The sequence below is a fragment of the Phascolarctos cinereus genome, unplaced genomic scaffold, assembly GCF_003287225.1.
Source record: "Phascolarctos cinereus isolate Bilbo 61053 unplaced genomic scaffold, phaCin_HiC Scaffold_726;HRSCAF=1367, whole genome shotgun sequence".
NCBI lineage: Eukaryota > Metazoa > Chordata > Mammalia > Diprotodontia > Phascolarctidae > Phascolarctos > Phascolarctos cinereus.
In genome coordinates this window covers 283,117,003-283,141,515 of record NW_027556098.1, presented here as the reverse complement: position 1 = coordinate 283,141,515, position 24,513 = coordinate 283,117,003, and the positions used below count along the sequence as shown (strand labels likewise).

General features: G+C 40.9%; 1 long non-coding RNA gene across 1 annotated transcript; it reads left to right on the top strand.

Moving 5' to 3' along the window:
• Positions 1 to 8,800: 8,800 nt before the first annotated feature.
• LOC144454460 (uncharacterized) lies at positions 8,801 to 18,892 on the top strand. Its single transcript, XR_013482851.1, has 3 exons — positions 8,801 to 8,879; positions 9,698 to 9,792; positions 18,737 to 18,892. It is a non-coding gene; the product is annotated as an uncharacterized LOC144454460 (long non-coding RNA).
• The last annotated feature ends 5,621 nt before the right edge of the window (positions 18,893 to 24,513 follow it).

Here is a 24,513-nt window from a genome sequence, read left to right as displayed (position 1 = left end):
CTGTTTTTCTCGAATCAATGTGTTTATTTACCATTCTCTATGTATGATGATCTTTTGCATAACTAGAATTTGGTGAGGAGGAGCTAAGCAAGTGTAAGCTAAGAGCCACCCTCTCCCACTTCAGAGCAACCGAGGAATTGAATCTATTGAACCCCTAGACCAGAGATATTTGAGAAGTGGAAGTTATAATTCTAGCTCAATATCCCTCTTAGAGACCGGTGGAAAGATTGCCCACCCTCAGTCATCTGAGACCTTGCCTGCTTCTCCCTTAACTACCATGCTGGTAGAAGGGTCTACTTTCTGCAAAGGTGGGCAGATCATATCTGTTACCCAATTGTTACCCAATAAGTCATGTATATATACACAGACATAGACAAAGATAGATAGATAGATACGCATATAGACAGTCCTATATATCTTATACATCTGTATTCCCTACTTTCTTATCATCATCATGCCAACCATCTTGCCCCTCAACCCTCTATCCCATTTCCCTGCCCCATCTTTCCTATTCTGAAACCTTAATCAAATCAATACTGCCATTACTACTAAAAAGGTGTATCAATCTGTTCTTCTATAGATCTGGTCATCAACTCTATCTCTATAAATTTCCAAATCAAAATACCTCTCCTGGGCCACCAGTCCCCTACATAATTGTCTTGCCCATCAGAAGGTAAGACCCTTGAGAGCAAGGTCTGTCTTCATCTTTGTATTTGTAAACCTACTACTTACAACAGTGCTTAGCACATAGTAAATGCTTAATAATTTTTTAAAGATTCATTCATTCATCATCCTTCCTGCTTGAGCCATCTCACAGAATCTCTTCCTAGGGTAAATAAGCTGGAGCTGCTCTACCACCTCTGGCTGAGTACTCATCATTTGTCATACAGTCAGGCAGGAAGTCTCTGGCATATCCTTCTTTCCACTGCATGGCAGATGCCCACAAGCCAAGGCTCTTCCATGTTAGTTGTGAGACAACATTGAGAGGTGTACAACTGAGGATAAGGCTTAGTTATGAGTGATTGAGAGTAAGGGAGGGGAGCAAGCAGGGAGAAAGGTTAAACCCATTTTTATGGCTGCTACAAGTTTCTATGGGAATAAAAGTTTGGTGGGGTTTTTTTATGTGATTGTGCTGGTTTAATAGAATAGTCTCTCTCCTCTGAGTGGGCCATTGGTGTGCACTTAAATGACATAAACCAAAAGGTCTGTCTCTTGGCATGTTAGAAGAGAAACACTATTAATCATAATGACACTGTGTACATATATCAGCCCTTTCATCTGTGGCTCTCAAAGTACTTTACAACCAGTAATGATGCCTTACAACAGACCACTGAGGTAGGTAAGGCTTGTTATATCCATTTTACAGATGAAGAAAGAGTTATAAGGAGAGAGGAAAAGATTATATGGGGCCACACATATATCCAAGCAGAGCAATTAATCCTTGACTTCTTAGGGCCCACTCTACCATTTTTCTGAATTGTTGTTTTCTCTAGTAGATGGAGGAAAGAAGGATTGGGGGAAGAGGGAGAGCAAATCAAATATGATACCCTAATAGCAAATGACAGCAAACATTTATTTTTCAGCAAACATTTATTAAGTGACTACATTGTTTGAGGGATTACCATTGTGTATGGTACTGGGTATACATAGGCCCTGACCTGAAGGAGCTTAAATCTAATAAGAAAAATAATACATGTACACAAACAACCATGATAAAAGGCAGATTGGGATAAGTGCAAAGGAGAGGTCCAAAGCACTATGAGAAATTTTAGGAGTGATAAATCATCTTCAGCTAAAATAGAATCAAAGAAAGCTTTGTCAAATAGGTAACATTAAAGGAAGGGAAGGATTTTAAAAGGTGAAGATGTTAGAGACAGGGAAAGTCCAATATAAACATGGAGAAGAATGTGAGCAGCACCACCAAGATGAAATAGACAAGAACCAATGATAAGGAATCCGATTTGGCTGGAATTTCAAACACATATTGAAGAATACTACATGGTGAGACTGGAGAGGTGGTTTGGAACCAGATTATAGGAAGTCTTAAAACTCAAGAATTTAAACTTTATTTTGTTGGGGTTGAGGAACCACTGAAGAATTTTGAGTATAGGAATACAGAGCGGTATATTAGAAAGATTAATTTTTCAGTTACATGAAGATTTACCTATAGCTAAGATAGACTGGAGGTAGAAAGTCTGGTTAAGAGGCTAGTATAATAGTCCAGGTGGGAAGTGATAAGTGCCTATCACTTTTGATCTATCAAGGTAAATTGATACTGGACAAGGGGACCAAGACCCCAAGACTATACAGAGATTTAAATTTCTAAGAATCAGTGTACATGGAAGAAAGATGAGATTCTCTGTATTAAGTAGAGATAGGTAGAAGCTAGCATAAGAGGTTTGATTTTAGGGGCCCAGGATGATTCCCCTGTTCAAAAATAAAGATTCCCTCCATCATGACCCCCAATTCCTCCTGAAGCCTAAAAATCCCCTATAAGAGCTCATTCCTCTAGAATGCATGACTGAAAATCTGGGTCCTAACCCCAATTCTGCCACTAACTTAGCCATGTGAGTCAAAACAATTCTGCGAGCCTCTGTTTCCTCATCAGATGAAAATGAGCTTTGGACTAGACAGTCTCTGACATCCCTTCTAGCTCTAACATTCTATGATCTGAAGCAGGTATCCATCAATTAAGGAATGCCTAAACAAGCAGTGGCACATAACTCTAATGGAATATTACTGTACTGTAAGAAACAGCAAATATGATGACCTCAGAGAAGCATGGAAAGATCTGTGTGAACAGATACAGAGTGAGAAAACAATAAACACAATGACTGCAACCATGTAAATGGGGAGAACAATCACAAAACAGTCAAAACTAAATGTTGCAAAATTGCCAAGTTTGGCAAGACAAGTTTGGCCCCAAAGGAGATAATGAGAAGATGCCTTTCCCCACTCCTTTGTAGGGAGGAATAGGGAGGTGTGGGTGTTGAACATGGCACATAACGTCAGCTATTTTTGATGTATTGATCAATTCTGCTGAAATGTTTTTCTCTTCTTCCTCTTCTTTTTTCTTGAAAAAAATTTGTTATGAAGAATGGCTCATTGGGAGGGTAAGACAGGATGGGAACAGGAGAAAAATTAGGCAATATAAAAACAAAAGACATCATTAAACTTCATCTTAATAAAAATATTTTGTGATATGGACTTAAAGCCCTACTAAAATTCATAGTCTTCTGGTAGATTTTTTGATAATGAAAATTATTTATATTAATATCATATTTTTCAGCTCACAAAGTACTTTATAGACATAATTTCATTCGATCTTCCCAACCATCCTATGAGAGAAGTAATAATAATAATAATAATATTTATATAGTGATTTCAAGTTTGTAAAGCACTTTACATATATCTCATTTGATCCTCACAAAAACCCTAGGAGGTAGGTACTATTATTATCTCCATGAGGAAAAAGATGATGAAATTGAGGCAGACTAAGTTTAAATGACTTGCCCAGAGTCACAAAGCTAATAAATGTCTTATGCTGGATTTAAATTTAGGTCTTCCTCATTGCCTTTTGAGGCAGCCTATTCCATTTTTGAATCACATTAATTGTTGGGAATGGTTTTCTTATATCTAGCCTAAGTTGGTTTCACCACTTCCACCCAACGTAGTTCTACCCTCTGGCCAAGCATACAAGCTCAATTCTTCTTCCCACATAGCATAGGTCTCCAGTCTTCTTAGCACCCTATCCAGTCTCCTCTTGACAGGCTCCAATTTGTCCATATTCTTTCTAAAAAGTGGTGACCAGAACTGAACCCAGCACTGATCCATTCTGACAAGGACAGTACAGTGGGGCCCAGCACCACCACCACCACCAGCACCACTCTCATTCTGGATACCATACTTCTATCAGTATAACCTAAAAGCACATAGATTAGGGTGCCATGTCACAGAATTGACTGGGCCTCCAATACATGAAAACCCCCAGGTCTTTTTCACATGAGCTGTTGTCTAACCCTGCCCATCCTGTGCTTGTGCAGTGATTTTTTAAAGGCATATATAAAACTTTGATATTTGCCTCTATTACATTTTATTTCATGACATTTAGCCCATTGTTCTAGCCCATCACATGGTGAGTACTTAATAAGTTCTTGTTGACTGACTGTAAAAATCTTTCTGAATCTCAATTTTGTCATCAAATATGGTAACTAGGCTTCCCAGCTTTGGGTCATCCACAAAGCATGATAAGTACATTATCTGTGCAATTGTCCATGGATACTCAAATGATTTATGATTTCATATGCATGGGGAATTCCCAGTAGGATAAGTCATACAGTATTGTTTAAGGAACATAGAGAATAAACCAGTTGCCCAGAGTCACATAACTAGTTAACGTCAGAAGTAGAACACCATATGTATTTTTTATGTCTTTTAGGTACATTCTATCCACTACACCACAGTACCTCAGACGTCATCCTCATCATTGACAAAAATGTTGAACACAACAAAGCCAAGAACAAATCCTTGAAGTATACTTGCTATAAGAGACCTTCCTCCATATTGATATGGATTCATTAATAACTCATTCAACCAGTTCTGAATGCACTTCATTATACCGTCACTTCATTGTATTATATCTTGTCCATGTGAATATTATATAAGACTTTGACATCTTTATATATACACACATATTATATATGTATATATATATGTATATATATATATATATGTGTGTGTGTGTGTATATACATATATATACACCATTCCCTTTATGTATCATTCTAGCACTCACTTTGATCCTTCCTCTATCTAAGATTTCCTTGGTGTGGGTATTCCCTCCACCGATACAGATAGTAATCCATCTAGGACTGCTAGATAGGCTTTAGGTGAGGCATGGTTGGAAAACCTACCACCTGCAGCCACCCTGATGATGAGGCTCTCTGAACTTAATCAGGCTGGTCCTGAGATGACTGGAGGGCAGTTGGTCACCAGGCAAACAACTTGATGCCTTTCCAGCTTGACAAGGATGTGCCAGGGCATATGCTCTGCTCTTTGGAAACCAAGGGGCCCCTTCATGCCACTATGAGGCATTAGAGTAGGATATTAGTAGAACCCATAGGTAGTAAGAGGAGCACTAGTTGCAGATGAAGGGCATTCAAGCTCAACCTGACCACTAGGCACTCCACAATTTAATCTCTTATATCTCAGTTACAAGCATATTTTTTCCCTAATGATCTTTAGAAATCAAGTCTTTGACACATTCATAGGCTATCTGACTACCAGATTTCCATTCCCAGTTCCCAATGGAAAAGTCACCAAAACAAAGGGAATGAAGGAAACACCTTCATTTCTGCCTCTTTCTCTCCCAGAGCCTCTGTGACAGTTGAAAATGGGCTATATAGCATTGATTGGGAAGTTGATAAATAAATTGAATGGAATATAATTCTGTTCCATTTATCAAAGGACAAACCAAGAGGAAAAAGGGAGATGGGGAATGAATATTTACAAAGCAGACACTGAACTAAGTGCTTTTTACAAATATTATCCATTTCTCCTAGAATTCGTGGAAAACTTGAATGAAATGGAAAGTTACTGCGCTGTAAGAATTGATGAATATGAAGAATTCAGAGAAACGCGAAGCTGTATATACACTGGTCCAAAGAGAAGCAAGCAGCCCCAGAGAAACAATAGACAGAATGACTAACAATGTGAATAGAAACAACCCCAAAAAAACCCCTGAAACTGGCATAATTATAATGACCAAGCTTGACGCCAAAGCAGAGATGAGAAATGTCTTTCCCTTCCTCCCTCCTTTGCAGAGGTGGGAGACTATGGGCATAGGCAGTTATTGACATCTAGCTGTGCTGAACTGTGGATTTTGTCTTTTCTTTCTATTCTTTATTACTAGGGATTAGTGGCAGCCAAGATGAGTCAGGAAGACTCATCTTCCTGAGTTCAAATCTGGCCTCAGACACTTACTAGCTGGATGACCCTGGGCAAGTCACTTAACCTGTTTACCTCAGTTTCCTCGTATGTAAAATGAGCTGGAGAAAGAAATGTCAAATTGCTCCAGGGTCTCTGCCAAGAAAACCCCAAATGGGGTCACAAAGAGTTGGAATGACTGAAAGATAACAACAACTAGGAATAGCTATGTAGAGGGGCTTATATTTTAAAATAAAAGCGATGTAAAAACAAAATACACCAACAAATCTTCTTAAAAGAAAATGAGATAGATATCGATTTCCTGAACATGAAAGAACTATGTTTGGCCCCTTCTGCGGTTATTTTTGTTGAATCACTTTACCCCTAAGAGAGACACTTTATTTTCAAATACTAGCAGTCTTTTAGACTCATATATCTCAACCTTTGTATGACATCACATGTGGGAAATTGTACCCTTGAAACAAACAAATGAAATATCCACCGAGGGAAAGAACATTGCCTATTTGTTTACAGGGTTTTTCCAGAACCCCTGAGGAAATTCTATTTTTCCTCTGTACTGTTTTCCTTTCTGCAGGGGATGAAGGTGAATGGCCTTGTCAACGACAGTCAGCATGGCCACAGAATGCCAGTCACCATAGTTACCAGAGCGGACCTCTTGAGAGTTTATGCAACATTGCATCTTGTGTCTGTCTACCCTTTGTCAGCTATTTTGGTGATGATGGTGTTTGCATTTTCTCCATTTACCTCTAGTCACTGTGAAGGGCCCTCCTCTGGAATGCAGGGTTCCAGAATGTACCTAACTCAGGCCTCTACAACCTCAGGCTTGTCTTTATCATTGGGAAGTTCTTTCAAGGAATTATTGGTGTTATTGGATCATGTGTATATTTAAATTTTAGCTGTTCTTATTACTAATTATTGTAATAGATTACTATTATTGAGAAGAAGCATGGCATCGTGGATAAAAAGTTGGCCTTGAAGCCAAGAAAACCTGGGTTTGAGGCCCGCCTCTGACACATATGTCTGTGTAGTTTTAGGCTAGTTACTAAATCTCTCAATGCTTTAGACTATAGCTGCCGAGAAGGTGCCAACCTGACTTGATAGAAGGAATTCTCTCATCTGGGAGTTCCATAGACTAATAAAATCACAGGTACAGTCCCTGTTCTATTATAATTATTATAGTAGCTGACATTAAGTGGTGAAAAAGCTCTATATACATCATCTCATTTTATTCTCTTCTGTTGTCAGTGCTCCCCCTCCCCCATAATTATTTTGTGTTTACTTTGTCTATGTTCAGGATCATAGATTCAGAGCGTAATGGACCGTAGTGTAGCTCCCTCATTTTAGAAATGAAGAAATTAAATGTAGACTTAAATAAGTTTTCCAAGTTTCCACAGGCAGTAGGCAGCAGAGCTGGGGACCTCTTTTTATATTGTATCCTCTCAGCAGAAAATGAGCTCCTTCAGGGCAAGAACTACTGCATTGGATTGTCTTTGTAACTCTTAGCACATAGGCACTTAGTAAATTCATGTTCAATTAAACCAAATTGAAGCCTCTTGTAACAATGCTACAGGTATTATTGTCTGTTTTTTTACAAATGAAAAAACTGAGGCTCAGAAAGGTTCTGTGGCTTGCCCACAGACACACAGTGCCACACTCTTACAGTGACCAAATCAGATGATCATGCTAATTCAGACTACTCTGCTGTCTACATTACTGATTCCTGCTCAGCAGCAGCCCCTGGCTCCAAAGCATCAGAGGACATGATAGGTCAAGAACTGATAAACATTCACACTCACTCTGGGAGAACAACTGAACTGTTCACAGAAAATCCTTCATGGCTTGGGACCTGGGGCATTAGGTTCCTAGGAAGCAGGCCTTCTGCCTTCCTCATCTCCACACTCATCCTTGGCTACCCTTATAAGTTAACTGGATGCAATGCCGTGTTGTAATTAGAAGGTCTGAAACTCATAGGAAGGAGGGAAGAAAGGAAGGAAGGAAGGAAGGAAGGAAGGAAGGAAGGAAGGAAGGAAGGAAGGAAGGAAGGAAGGAAGGAAGGAAGGAAGGAAGGAAGGAAGGAAAGAAGGAGGAAGGAAACAAGCCTTTATTAAGCACCTATTATGTGCCGGGCAATTTGCTAAGCACTTTACAAATATTATTTCATTGCATGAATGGGAGGTAGGTGCTATTATTATTCCCATTTTACAGATGAAAAAACAGGCAGACAGAAGTTAAATGACTTGCTTAGGGACACACATCTAGTAAGTGTCTGAGGCCCACCTTCTTACTACCAATATTCAGCTGATATGTTTCTTTCTTTCCAAAGAATCTTTCAGTTTAACACAGGACAAAGTCCTAAAGCAAGGGAATAAATCTTTAATGTTAGAATTTCAAAAGTCAATGACAGGGAGCAGAGGGAGGTACCTTGGACAAGTGAGGCCTTCCCACAGCCCTCAAATCTCTTGTTATGGATGCCAATCTTCTTTCTCTAAAAGACAACTGTAAGAGACTCACAGTTTTTTTTTCCAGTGTGAGACTCTAGATTGTAAGCTCTAGAGGTCAGGGACTATCTTTCCTGTTATTTTGTATTTGTATTTCCACCACTTAGCACAGTGTCTGGCACTTAATAAATATTTATTGACTGAGTGACAATCGCCATTAGGACACAATACCTCACCAAGAGGCATGAAGTATGAACCTCTGAACTATCTAATCTGTTGGATTTATAACCACTATATCTGTAAAGCCGGACCTTTATGATAAGATGGACCCCAGCTGTCAGCAGCAGTAACACCACTGTTATTGTGATGTAGTGAAAGGAGGTCTGAGTCATGCATAGTAGCAATCCCTGCTACCAGGGAGACTGAGGCTTGTGGATCATGTGACCTTGGGAGTTCTGAACTGCAGTGGGCTAAGCCAAGTTCTACATTAATATGGTAGGGAAAGGGAAAGGGTTCTCATTTGTAAAACTGAAATAATAATACTCCTACCTACTTCACAGGTTGTTGTGAGGATGAAATGAGGCAAAATTTACATTATCAATGTAATCTTTCCTAAATGAAATGCAGACTATGTCTAGACTTCATCTCTGGTTTAGTTGCTAAGGAAATCCTACCAGGCATATAAAACTCCTATTAATATTTCCCTAAACTGGCCCAGTGCCAGGCCTGGAGTTAGGAAGACTCAAGTTCAAATACAGCTTCAGATACTTCCTAGCTGTGTGATCCTGGGCAAGTCATTTAACCCTGTTTCACTTCCTCATCTGTAAAATGAGCTGGAGAAGGAAATGGCAAACCACTCCAGTATCTTTGCCAAGAAAACCCCAAATGGGGTCAGGAAGAATTAAGACACTGAAAAAATCTCAATAACAAAAGCTTATTTTGTTCTTTAAGTCTTTCCCCATCTATATGGACACTGAATGAATGAATGAATGAATGAATGAATGAATGAGTAGAAAAAGTCCAAAGCACTCCTAGCAGACTTACAGGGAGAAGACTTAAGTTCAAATCTGAAATTTGCCACTTAATCACTGAATGACCTTAGATAAGTCATTTAACTTCTCAGAGCTCAGTCTTCTCATCTTTAAAATGAACCTAGGTTCTCTGACTCCAAGCCCAGCGCTCTTTTCGCTAAGATATTAGGAGCTAATAGAAGTGACAGTGGCATTGCATCGACTGGCAGTGAGGACCAACTTTATAATAAAGGCCCAGTTTTGTTATCAATAAGGATTCATTAAGCACCTCCTATTTTCCAGGCCATAATCTCTACCAGCCACTTGAAATACAAAGGATGAAACAATCCTCGTGCTCTAGGAGTTTATATTCTAAGAGGGAAGAAACAGGTACATCTGTAAGTATATGTGGAATAAGTATGGAGACAATAAAAGCAGACTGGTCATTTTTTCAGACTTCAGGCCTAGTGCTCTATCTACTGCGCCACCTAGCGGCCCCTCAATACAAAGTCGTTAAATTAAAAAAGAATTAGGGATAGAGGACACTAGCAATGAAAAAGGCTTCATGTAGAATATGGTGTTTAATTTAAGTTTCAACAGGGATTCTGTGAGGGGTAGGTGAGCGGGGAGGACATTGTGGGCATGGGGGATGGCCGGTGTAAAAGACCAGTGATGGGAGATGGAGTGTTATGTGTAAGGAATAGAAAGAAGGCCAGTCTGGCTGAATTTCAAAATCTAGGAGGGGAAATAATGTGTAATGGGACTGGAAAGATAGGGAGGGGCAGGATGTGACTGTCCTTGTGTTTGCAAGCACAGTGACCATATATCTGACCACCTAAATGACCTCTGATTTCTAAATTCCTTTCCAGCTCTAACTTTTATAGGCCCCCTACAAAACTCTTTGTGACCCCATTTGGGGTTTTCTTGGCAAAGATACTGGAGTGGTTTGCCATTGCCTTCTCCAGTTCATTTTACACTTGAAGAAACTGAGGCACATGGAGTCAAGTGATTTGTCCGGGGTCACATAGCTGGTAAGTGTCTGAGGCCAGATTTGAACGAGTGAAGATGAGTCTTCCTGCTTCCAAGCCCAGTACTCTACCCACTGCACCACCTAGCTGCCCCCAATTCAACTGCAAGTCATGTCATCATCTCCCTGATGTCATGGTACTCTTTGAGAACAAGGACAAACCACAACCTGTGAGTAGTCCGAGCTGCCCAAAAGGGGACCCAGCTGGCCAGTTCCAGTTGGGCGACTCAGCTCCTCCTCTCCTCCCTGCTCCTCCCTTTACCTGAGGGTGTTCTGCCCAAAGGAAGATAAAGTTTGATGGCCAGAACCTACCTAGTTAACTTGGGGTTTACTGGCTAGATTTCCTTCTCAAAGACCAAGTCTTAAACCCAATTCACTCTGGATCTCATGGATTGGACAACAATAGGTCCCTGCCCAAGCACCACTTAATGGTTATTTTTTTGGGCCCTTCCGGCTCAGGGTGAATGTAAGCAGTAACTGTTTCTCTTTTTGGCCAGCAACTCTGAGGGTCTTCCCCTCCCAATTTGATTTTTTTTTTTATTAAAGGCACCATCCTTGACTCACTTCTTAAAGAAGCTTATTCACTGAATGGGCATTGCCTCACTCAAAGTGAGAACTTGAAAAGACTTTAGCTTAAAAGGCCAAGGTGGAGCTCCCACTACATCCTGGGCCAACTCCAGTCATCTTGATTGATATCTGGCCACTGGACCAAGATGGCTCTGGAGGAGAAAGTGAGGCTGGTGACTTTACACAGCCCTCCCTCATTCAAATCCAATTCAACTGCAAATCATGCTATCATCTCCCTGATGTCATGGTCATCTTCAAGAAGGAAGAACAAACCACAAATCACATAAGGGTCCTACAGTGAACTAGACTATAGTCCTTGGCTGCCATCTAATGGCTCTTACAGGGAAATATTCATTCAGCCACCAGAGGAATGTTTTAGTGTTCCCAGGATTCACTTGGAGGAGGAAAACTAGAAAGAAATAAGAAACATAGGCAAGTGACTAGTGAACTCTAGATGTACCTCCACAAAGACAAACCTATAGAAAGGCAAATTTAATGAAAGCCACAGACAATTCATTGACTTTTTTTTAAATAAAAGAAAGGGACCCACTGCTCATTTAAAAAAAGGAAACTATGTTCAGTTTTTTCTGCTGCATCTCTTTCTCCCACTCCCACTGTGATCAGGCTCTGAAAATATTCGTCTTTAAAATACCCAACCAATCATCTCTCTAGGAAGAAAAAAGCTCTATCTGCATCATTGTTGTGGTAAATGTTCTGATTCACTACTATCAATGAAATGTAAGTCCATAAAATCAGACTCTCAGGGCTAAAGGAGATCCCAGAGATCGCCAAATATAACTTGTCCCTGAACAGGAATTCCCTCTAAAATATCCTCACTATGGGAGGATCCAGGCTCCTCTGGCAGACTTCCAATGATAGAGGATGCATTACATGAGACAGGGAGGCCACTTTGGGATGCTGTAATTATCACAAAGTTTTTCCTTAAAATCTAACAAGGACAATAAGACAAGAACAAAGATGAAGACAATACAAGGCAGAGTGCAGCATCTCCTCTGGAGCTCTTCCCCAACTCCCACTTCCATTGGTGGGCGTAGTGCCCAGCTAACAACTGAAGGACTGGGTTTCTGCTGCTGCCTCTCACAAGCCCCCACTTATATGCTTCTCACTAAAAATCAAGCAGATTTAATGGGATCTTTAGCAAAAGTGTTTACGAATATAGAGCAACTCGGTGGCACAGTGGATAGAGCGCCTGGCCTGGAGTCAGGAAGACCTGAGTTTAAATCTGGCCTCAGACACTAGCTGTGTAACCCTGGGCAAGACACTTAACCCTGTTTGCCTCAGTTTCCTCATCTGTAAAAGTAAGCTGGAGAAGGAAATAGGAAACCACTCCAGACTGCCAAGAAAACCCCAAATGGGGGTCATGAAGAGTCAATCACACCTGAAAAACAACTGAACAACAAAAATGAAGGATAATAATAACACCTACATCTCAGAACAAGAATATATAACCAGCACCTCTCTCCACCACAAGAGGAAGCTGTCTTTCATCAAGCTGCTCTCACTCCCAGACTGGTGTCTCCTACCGATCCAATCTCCCTGATATCTGGATGCACTATCTGCCGTGGTCTAGTCTTTCCAAAGACATGGTCAATGGGTGTATAAGTTTGGGGGAAGGGGTGAGGGAGGTTGAAATAACTCCCCTCAAGGACTTGGCTACAGCTGGAATTCTTCCACCATTACACTGGATCACCAATTGACTGAATCACTCGGAGCTAGTTTGCTGTTTTTATATATAGCCCAAGAGGTGTGACTCGATCTCCTCAACCAATTACAAGATGTTTTCTGAGTGACATCCTCACCCTTTGCTCAATAGCCAAAATACTAGTATAGAATCAAATTGATTAAGGACTTCATCATGCTAGTCTCTACTTTTGATTGGTTCATTAAGTGAGGTATCTGAGACTTTTGTGATTAGATTAATTAAGATGGGGATTGAACACTTCCCTTACCAGAAATATGTGAGCTTTTGTGTGGATTCAGAAAAGTAAGAGAGAAATCTAGGTGGGAATCATAGAAAACTTTATTAGATTGTAAGATCCTTGAGGGCTGAGACTGTTTTAATTGTTTTTTACTGTTTGGTTTTGTTTTTGCTTTTCTTTGTATCCCCAGGACTTAGCAAGGTGCTTAGCACATAGCAGCACTTGCTAAATGCTTTCTGGCTTCATGCTTTTTAGCTGGGCCTTGAATGGTGAGATTATGTCATGAAGGAATTTAGATACTGGGGAAGGTGAGTGTGACTTTTGTGGTCTGCTCAGAATAATTTTTTAGCGTATAACCAAACCCAATTATAAGAGAAAATTACATGTGATTTTATTTCCCATGATGCTTGGGGATCAGAGAACATTCCCCTTTAGGAGAATCCCCTTGATTTCCATTCTCTAGAGGCTGCTTGTCTGAACATAGAGCAGAGGCCTCATGAGAGGAGGGGAGGGGAGGGGAGGGGAGGAGAGAGGAGGAGAGGAGACACAGAGAGACAGAGAGAGAAGAGAGATAAAGATGGGGTGTCATGGAAGCAAAAGGGAGAGTTTAAAAAATGGGAGTGATCAGTGTCAAGTACTGCAGAAAGGTCTAGAAGAATAGAGACATAGAAAAGGCCTTTGTATTTGGTAATTAGGAGATCAGTGCCTACCTTTAAGAAAGTAGTTTCATTAAATTGTAGAGGAGGCAAAATTATTTTTAGAAAACAGAGTTCTAGGCATTAACATCCATTCCAATTGCACAATGAATTTTTCTTCTACAAATCTAAGTACTTGACTCATGTCATTGGATGTTTGGGCATTTTTTTGTGCTATAGCTACTACTTTAACTTTTCTCATAGCATACATCTGTATAACAACTACCCAGCCACTTACAAAATTAAAATTATATAGCATACTATGTAGTCCAGGTTAATTTTCATCTAATTGTAATTTAGCCTGTATATTTTCTATTTATGTTGCTAAAGTACAGGTAGGGGGCAGCTAGATGGCGCAGTGGATAGAGCACCAGCCCTGAAGTCAGGAGGACCTGAGTTCAAATCCAGCCTCAGACCAAACACTTGACACTTACTAACTGTGTGACCCTAGGCAAGTCACTTAACCCCAATTGCTTTTAAAAAAAATAAAATAAAAGTGAAGTACAGGTAGGTCACAGACTCAAACCTTGACAAAGCTTATGAAGTTTTCACTGCAGCCCAGGCCTTGGGAGGAAGGAAAGCAGGGCATAGTATAGTGACAAGAACACTAAAGAATAGCAAAGTAACAAAGATTCTTAACCTTTTTATGCCATGGATCCCTTTGGCAGTGTGCTAAAGTCTATGAACCTCTTCTCAGAATAATTTTTTTAAATAATTGAAGGAAATAATAAATAGAGGTTAGTGAAAATAAAGATGTAATTGGTTTCCTACCCAAGTTCACAGACTCCTTGAAATTGATCCACAGACTCAGTTCTTTAAAGCTTCTGGGAACCTTTAGCCCAACTCCCATTTTCACTGACCCATTTTCAGGTCCCCAGAAAGCTGGCTAGTTGTGTACCCCACCCCAGGAATGGAGGGCATTCCTGAGGAACTAGTCAATCATCAAGTGTTTATTAAGCATGTACGAGGTAAGGACAGAAAAAAACCAGTCTCTGCTGTTGATGAGCTCAGTGTAACGGAGAAGACAACACACAAGCAACTATGGACAATCACATGCAGACATGATAAATCGGAGATGATCAACACAGGGAAGCCAGTAGCTTAAGGGGAATTGGAAAATGCTTCTTGGAGAAGGTGGGATTTGAACTGGAACTTGAAGGAAGTCAGGGAGGGCAAGAGATGGAGATGAAAAGGAAGAGAAGTCCAGGCATGGGAGACAGCCAGTGAAAATGCCTGGAGTTGAAGAGTCTTATTCAAGGAACAGCAAGGAGGACATTGGTACTGGCTCACAGGTGGAATAAGGCATAAGAAACCTGGAAATGTAGGCAGGGGCTGCATTATGAAGGGCTTTGAATGCAAAATAGACGACTTTATATTTGATCCTGGAAGAAATAGAGAGCCACTGGAGTTAATTAAATAGGAGTGTGACATGCTCAAACCTGTACTTCAGAAAGATCATTTTGGCAGCTGAGTGGAATATACTGGTGAAGGCAGCTAGGTGGCACAATAGATAAAGCACTAGACCTAGAAGTCAGGAAAACCTAAATGCGAGTCTAGACTCAGATTGGCTTTGTGACCCTGGGCAAGTCACTTAACCAGTCTGCTTCAGTTTCCTCATTTGCAAAATGGGGGTAAGAATAGCACTTATCTCTCAGGGTTGATGTGAGAATAAAACAAGATAATTTTTTTAGTGGTCTGCAAACTATAAAGAGCTATATAAATGCTAGCAATTATTGATGTGGAGAGAGACTAGAGACAAAATGACTAGCCAGCAGCCTATTGCCGTAGGCCAGGTGTGAGGAATGAAGGTCTGTACTATGGTGATGGTAGTGTCAGAGGGGAGAAGGGGATATATATATAGATATAGATATAGATATATCTATATATAGATATATCTATATCTATATCTATATAGATAGATATATATAGATATATCTATATATATCTATCTATATATAGATATATCTATATCTATATCTATATAGATAGATATATATAGATATATCTATATATATCTATATATATCTATCTATATAGATATAGATATATATAGATATATCTATATATATCTATATCTATATATAGATAGATAGATAGATATATCTATATATATATACATGAGAGATGTCATGAAGATAAAAATGACGTGGCTTGACTACTGATCACAGAGGAGTCGTGGATGACTAGGGTGAAAATCTGGGTGCCAGGGAGGATGATGGTTCCTTTGACAGTAATATGGAAGTTAGGAAGAAGGGGAGTCTTTATGGGGTGGGGTGGGGTGGGGAGAATAATGACTTATGTTTTGGGTATGTTGAGTTTGAGATGTCTATATGGCATCACATCCCAGATGTCTAATAGGCAGTTTGAGATGCAAGACTGGAGGTGGAAAGAGAAGTTAGGGCCAGAGGAGTAGACAGAGATGATCACTGAAACCACGGGAGCCGATGAGATCACCAAGTGAAATAGAACCTTGGGGGCCCCCACACTTAGTGGCCATGATATGAGATGAAGATCCAGCAAAGAAGATAAAGTAGTCGTACAGGTAAGAGAAGAACCAGGAGACAGCAGTGTCATGGAAAAGAAGGCCAAGAAGAAGAGGGTGATCAATAGTGTCAAAGGCTGTAGGAAAGGCCATTGGATTTGGCAATTAAGAGATTATTAGTCATTTTAGAGCAAGTGGTTTTGGTTGAATGATAAAGCAGGAGGTAAGACACCAGCCTGTCTTGACCACACACTGAACAACTCAAATATTGGCCCCCAGTCACACAGCATTAAGTAGCAGAGCCAGGATACAGATGTAGGTCCTTCACCCCCAAATCCAGGGCCTGCTCTTTCCACTGCACCGAGAGGAGTGAAGGGGAAAAGATGAGGACGGGAGGAAAAGACAGGAGGTTTTATACCCACTCAGGAGGCGAAGGGGCAAATTTAAAGAAAAGAAAACAGGTGACATTTGTATGGCTGTTTATACTTCCCAAAATACTCTCTGATACCTTATCACATGTGCTCTTAGAAAAATCCCGACAGACATATTTAGGGTAGATGTCCCCCAGCTAGGGAAGGAGGGAGGGAAGAGAGTACCGAGAACATAAGTGACCAGTCCAAGGTCACACGAGAAATTAGTGGCCAAACAAGACGCTTGGTCTGCTTTTTCCACCCCACTCCATTCCTGAAGCTGCACGCCCTGTTATTTCTCCAGCCTCAGACTGGGAAGCTACTCCAGCTCATCAAGGTCCATCCAGCCCTACAGCCCTGATGGATGAGCTGCATCCCTCCTACCCCCACCCCTCCCACTCAGGAGGATCGATCAGTTCTTAGAAAAAACCTTTTTCTTCCCCCTCCCCCCCCATAGATCTTCTAGGGAGCTATGTCAGGATGAATCTGATGCTAAATAATGCAGATGCTGTGCCTCCTTCTAAGTAATGGCCTCCTTTCCCTCTGGTGATACAAATCATGCTCATGAGTCACCAATCTCTAGAGGGTTCTCTCTTAGCTCCTTTGCCAGAGGCATCCTGGTGTAGTGTAAAGAGCACTGAGTCTGGGAGCTAGCAGACCTAGTCTTCTATTTGCAGATGTTGTTTGTCCTTCATTTTCAAAGAGGACCAATGACATCACGGGGTGACGTCTTGACTCATGCATGAATTGGATTTAAGTGAGGCAGAGTTGCACAACGTCGTCAGCCTCACTCTGTCTTCCGGAGTTACTGAAGTGCAGTGGCAAGACAAAACTCAAGACGAGCGGCGATGGCCTGGGATGCAATGGATGACCTTGGCGTCTTTGATGTCTGACCAAGCTCTAAGCTTCCACAGAACCTCCTTTAGCCACCTTCGTCGCCACTGGAACAAATTGTTCTCCTCCAGGGGAAGTCTTTACATGCTTGGGGCAGACATCCCCAAATTGGCTAACCAGGGTTGAGGCCTGTCAGTTATTTGCTACCTGTGTGACCTAGGACAAGTCACTCATGCTCTCTCGGCCTCAGTAGGGATTATAACATTTACACTGCTTTCCCTCTAAGGGTTGTTGTGGGGCATGCGTTTTAGAAATCTTCAGGCACATAGAAATGCAAATTGTGATTATTAGGGGTTTCCTGATGATTTTCTCTCCACCTCTTTGCCAAAGAAGGAAATATTATCTCGATGTAACTCATGCCACCCCTCAGACGTGGAGAACTGCAGACTAAGTACAATACCTTGGTTAAAGAATCACCAGGACAGCTGAGCACCTACATAATGTGTTTTAAAAAAACTAAAGGGGGGGGGAAATTGTAATTTTTTGGTCCCTAAGGCTTCCTGGCATAGTGGACAGAGAACTGGCCTTGGAGCCAAGAAGATCTAGGCTGAAGTCTCACCTCAGACACAAACTGCTATGTGACCCTGGACAAGTCATTTAACTTCTCAGTGTTTTGAGCAGCTTTTTAAGACTATGAGTTGCAGAGATGATGCTAACTTACATCGACAGAGGAAATTCCTTATCAAATGCTCCTTAAACCAATGAAAATACAGGTCTACTCCCTATCCCATCATCATAGCCTAGCACAGTGCTTATCAATAAATTTGAATTGAATTGCCCAAAACTTCACCAGTTATTACATAATGGGAGGACTGACCAGTTCATACTGCCAGCTCATATGGAAGTTTGCAGAGCATGCTTCTTTCCAGGAGAGTGTAATGATAGAGGGCCCCTTCCCCTTATTCAGAGGATGCACAGGTATTCTTTTTTTAAAATTATGAACTTAATCAACAAATGCAAATATTTTAAAATACAAAGGAAATCAACTGGTTAGAGCACTGGGTTTAGAATCAGGAAGACTCATGTTCATAAGTTCCAATCCAACCTCAGACACTTACTAGTTGTGTGGTCCAGTCACTTAACCCTTTTTGCTTCAGTTTCCTCATCTGTAAAATGAGCTAGAGAAGGAAATGGCAAACCACTCTAGTATCTCTACCAAGAAAACTCCCAATGGAGTTGATGCACAGGTATTTGAAGACTTTCTTGTCCACTTTCTATGTGGTGAAGAAAACCCTTTGAATTAGTTACTGAGCTGAAAATGAGAATGCATGAGAAGGAATCCAACAAAGGTTTCTGACCTCTTTCTTTCTTGTTTGCTAACCATAAGATGAAAGACTGATCATCCGAGTTCCCTCGGACTACTAAGGATGCGGCCTCCTGGGGAATCCTATATCTGATTGGGAAGAAGGCAGCCCTGAGGAAGACCTGCTTGACCCAGGCCAGCAGTGAATGTATCCAGCAGCCAAGACACTGTGTGTCCTACAGAGGTAAAGGCATCATCACCTATGCTATACCCCCACTGAACTTGGTAGTCAAAATATTTGTAGCAACTGCTTAAGCCTTGATTGACACCACCTTGTTCAATCTCCTCTCCCCTCTAATAAGTACCAAACTCCTCCCAATGCCTTCCTTTATAGAAAGCAGGAACAACACTCTCCGCTCACTCCACTTTGCATCAGCTGCTCTGCCTGGTTTCAACTCCATAGAACAAGACACCCTCATGCCCAGAATCCCCTGGTGTCAGCCCCCCCCACCTGCCCCCTGCTATTCTGTCTCCTTTTGTGCGTTGTCTCTTCCCTTAGACTGGAAGCTCCTTGAGAACAGAGTCTGTCTTTTTATTTATTGTATCCCCAGCACTTAGCACAGTGCCTGACATATAGTTGGCACTTAATAAATGTTTATTGGATTGTATTGGATTAAATCTTACTCTCCCCAGGAACCAAAGTAGTAGAGGGGAAAGTATGTCCCAGCTGAGAAGAAATATTGTGCTATTGTTCTTACTATTTCTTTTCATTTCTCTTTGCTACTGAAGAGAAATCAACCAGTTAAACTGATAATGGGACACCAATCAATGGCATCAATATATTCAGGAGATGCTAATTGGATCTGGTGCAGCTCTGCCTCACTTAAATCCAATTCACTCACAAGTCAAGACATCACTCTCACAATGTCATTGATCCTCTTCAAAAAGGAAAGATGAACAAAAATTGGATGTGGCAAAAAATATTGGGATGCTATTCATCAGCAATTGATACTAGTTGGGGCAGGGGGTAGGAAAAGAAACATACCAGAATAGGGACTTAAGCCCATAGCATGATTAAAAATCAACTGCTCCTCAGAGATATCCCTAGAACCCAGAAGGGAAGATATGCCAAGTTCTAGTGATTAAACCTATAATGAAGATAGCTGTTGGCACAGTGGATAGATACTGGGCCTGGAGTCAGGAAGACCTGAATTAAAATCTAGCCTCAGACATTTACTAGCTATGTGACCCTGGATAAGTCATTTAACCTGTTTGCCTCAGTATTCTCAAATGGGCATAATAATAGCACCTACCTTCCAGGGTTGTTGTGAGATTCAAAGAGATAATATTTGTTTTGTTTTGTTTTGTTTTAGCACAGTCCCTGCCACATGGTAGATGCCATAGAAACACTTATTCCCTTCCACCTTCCCCTAGGTTACACGTGGGTTGGAAAAATAAGTCCAGAATCTCACCACAACTGAAAGCAGAGATGGGGTATGATAACAAATGTTTGACAGTTGGATGAAGGGAGAGGGATGTCTACACATACGCTCTCAAGTTTATTCCAAATTATTAACACTTTCTCAAGTCTAGACAATCAACAAAACAATAAATCAAGCATTAATTTATAGCCATTGCCAATTTCTTAGATAGAAATGCTTGCAATGAAAATTTGATAATGAGGAACTGGTTAGAACTGGCTCAAGCATGCCCCTGATCAAGACATAAATGTTCATGATCCACTAAGGAAAATAGACAGGAATGCCATAGGACCTGGGCAAAGGTATGAAGCCCAGGAAATCTATCTCCTTTGCCAAAAAATATAAAATAAAGTCCTCCAATGGCCTGAGCACTCTGGCCTCCAGAGTGCTCTCTAAGGGAAGAGGCTGATAAACTATTGATATTAAAGCATGAATAAATGATTACAGCTTAATGAGCTACCCTTGTAGAGCAATCACCCTTGAGAAAATCTTCTCAATGAGCCAGTCCTCGGTTCTGGGAGAGAAATGCCATAGAATACAGAAGAAGGGGCAGTTAGGCTAAATTTAGAATTGACTTGGACACCAGGGATTGGTAGCTTGCCTAAGGGTAGAAACGGCCTTATCTAGCTTCATTTTAAAAGAGGATCTCAAAGAGGCAAGACCTTATCCCAATGAAAGACCAAAGTGGCCAGGCCCTATGGCAGAAGGAGGCTCTATTTATTCTACTGTTCCAGACCATTGGCTTAGAAAAAGAAATACAAAGGATCAGCTAGGTGGTGCAATAGATAGAGCACTGGCCCTGAAGTCAGGAGGACCTGGGTTCAAATTCGGCCTCAGACCAAACACTTGACACTTACTGGCTGTGTGACCCTGAGCAAGTCACTTAACCCCAATTGCCTAAAAAAAAAAATACAATAGGTAGCAGTGAGACAACAGGACTTATGAAAAAGGGCCAAAATATGCCTGGGAAGAAGGTCTCTGCAAACCCTAAAACCCTATTAAAAAATGTTAGCTGTTGTTGTGATTGTTGTGTTTATTACATTTAACAGTCTGACATTTCTGTCCATTACGTGGCTTTAGTTTTACTTTTTGTCTTAAATGCCCAGTAAACTTCTCAATTCCTGACTGGGTCTTGGCTGAATTAAGGGGGAAAGCATTTTTTGAACCTTGTCTGAGACAGGAGTCAGCAAAAAAAACCCAAACAAACAAACAAAAAAAAAAAACAACCAAGGCAGGCTAGGCCTGGTGACAGAGAAGGGAAGAGAAAGAGACTGAAAGACAGAGACAGATAAAGAAAAGTGGAGAAAATGATAGACAATTGAGTAGGGGTGAGAGAGGTTAATGCTCAAAGCCTCCCCAGCCTTGCATTATAAAGAATGGGATACTAAGAAGCAGCTCCTTAACCTGAAGAAATGACCTACTGGAATTCAGGCCCTTTGTCAAGTAGAAGCCTTCCTGGTACCTCTCAGATAACTCTAAGAGACCTCCTATTCCACCTGACCAAAATGGAATAGAATAATGTCAGTACTCGACATGCTCTGGGAGAACTGGATTTATTAATGCAGGTCAAATCTCATCCCAACCAATACGATCACTACCAAATTTTTATATATGACAACGAGATTTCTAGGCAACAAGTAGTCAATCCCACCAAATTCCCAGAGGACTCCAAAAATAGACCATGCATTCCTAGAAGAGTTTACCAGAACAGGCCTGTCACTTAGACTCTTTCTGAGGGCTGAGTACCTAAGTGTCTGAAGAGCTTTTCTATATCAATCTGCATCACTGTGGGTAGGACTCAGTGCTTCCTAATGGGTTTGGAGTGGATCCCTGAGCCCCGCCATCAACAAATAAGCACTCAGCTGTGTAGCACACTTCAGCTCTGTACCATACAGCATCCAGACGAGTGTACACCGCAGCTCTGTGGTGGTTGTTCTGGAAATACTAGGGACGGATGGGCTTAAGATAATGATAATGGATACTCAGCTTATGTCTGCAGAGTTATCCCACAGAAAGCCAGCAGTGCAAGTCATACGAGTTACCTGTGTATTACTCTTGGTCCAGAGCAGTACGAGGCTGCCTTATGATTATAAGAGTTTTATTTCTCTCTACTCCTTCCTATCTCTGTCCCTGTCTTCTTCATTTTTCTCCCCCCTATTCTCTTCCCATCCTCTCCCTTTCACTCCCTTTCCCTCTCCCTTCCCTATTCTTTTTCCCTCCCCTATTATTAAAAACTCTTGAGCACATACTCCCAACATGTGCATATTTACTTCTAAATTGTATACATGTAACTACTGTAATCTTATGTATATTACAAAAGAAAAATACAAATTTTTAAAAGAATGAGCCAAAGACAAAATCGTATTTGATCTTAGAGTCAATAAGGAGTTGGGGGTAGGAGGGCAGGAGGAGGCCAATGTGGTCAGATGTACACTTTAGGAAAATCACTTTGGCAACTCTTTGGAGGATAGGCTGGGGATGGGAGATGTGAGACAAGTGAACCAATTTAGAAGGCTATTGCAATAGTCCAGGCCGGAGGTAATAAGGGCCTGAACTGGGGTGGTGACTATGTAAGTCAAGAAAAGATGACAAATAAAAAATGTTGTTTAGGTAGACATGATAAGATTTGGCAACTGATTGCCTATTTGGGGGTGAAAAGTGTGATGATTCAAAGATGACACCAGTATTGTGAACCTTAGTGACTAGAAGGATGGTGGTGGTGCCCTCACCAGTAGTAGGGAAGTTTGTTTATGTATTTGTTTTATGAGAGTGGAGTTAAGAGGAAAGAAAACGTGTTGAGATCATCCACAAATATCACAATCCCTGTCTACCTATTTATCCTGACTGTGTTCACCCCACCTACTCTGTCCAATGGAAAAAATGGTGTGAGGGAGAGACATAGAGCAAGAATTTCAAGGGGTGCCTGACCCTCATAAGTTGATCACAGTGATCAATTTCCTCAGTGACACATAAGGAATTGTTGCTATGGCTACCAGGTAGAAAGTAGGTTATGACTACCCTGGGGGACTGACACCAGGCTGAAAAAAATGGGAGGAGGAGGTTGAACTTGAACTTGGTGGGACCAAAGCTATGTAGAAATTGTGCTGTCTGATCCTTCTGTCCCCAAAGGCTGCAGTGATTTATGGGATAATGTGCACCTGAGGTACTCAAAACAATGTTTGTACTTTTATTCTTGCTATAACTTAGAAGTAAATATCCCTTCACAAAAGTTAATTGTTGTTAACTGGTTAGGCAGAATTAGGACTCTAGCCACTAATCACTACAACAGAGGGAAAACAACTGGTCAGGCTCAAGCTGACAATATTAAAGAAGAAACACCCCAACTTCCCAGGGTGTCCTTAGAATCCTGACGAGGGACAGTTAGCTGTCCTGGCTCAAGGAGAGAGAGAGCACTGATAATATTTCCTACACAAATGTGTACAAAGTATTTAAATACAGGGAAGTTCAGGAAGGAAGGCACCAGTGGCCAGAAGGATAAGAAAAGGTTTCATGGACCTCTATGAAGCAAAGGGAAGGAGTGAGTATATTTCATGCAGGGAACAGACAGTGCAAAGGCAAACAGGCATGAGATGGAGTGGGGTGTGTGTGGGGGGGGGTGTATGTGTGCATGCGTGTGTGCATGTGCTCAGGCTTGATGTGTTTATGTGTATAACAGAGACAAGGCTAGTTTGACTGCAGCACAGATTGCAGGAGGGGGCCAGGATTAAGCAGTGACAAAGGCCAAAGGGTTATTTATTGATTACTCAAAAGCCTTGAACTTGTGTAACATGAATACTTTCTTCAAAACGAATTGGAGGTGTTAGACATAAGTGTCAGAATATACACCAACTACATTTTAACTGAAAGGAAACAAGTGATTACTAATGTGAGAGTCATTTCTGAATCAGCTGTCTGTGTATAATTCTTTGACCTTTAAGCAAGAGTCACAATCAATAATAGCAAATTATAAGGGGGGAAAAAGAACAGAGATGACACTGTGTACAACTACAATAGTCCCACCCTGCTCTTTGATTGAAAAATGGAAATGATTTAAAGTAAAGGCACTGACTTTGATCATTGACATTTCTTAATGAAATCTATCTGGTATCAAACAATAAACACAACAAGGATAAAAAAAGAGATCAGAAACCACTAAGCCAACAAATATGGCAGCCAAGCAAAACACTGGTTTAGAAAACAAGCTCATTTGAAAATCATTAAGAGGGAGAATGGTAGAAGATTGCAAACAGTATCACATTACGAAACAGCAAAAAGCCATAGAGGGGAAAATGAACCTGCAGAAAGCTTGGCATGAGACTCAATAAGTCAATTCATACAAATAACAACATTTATGCATGAAACTGGGAAGACAACAAATAG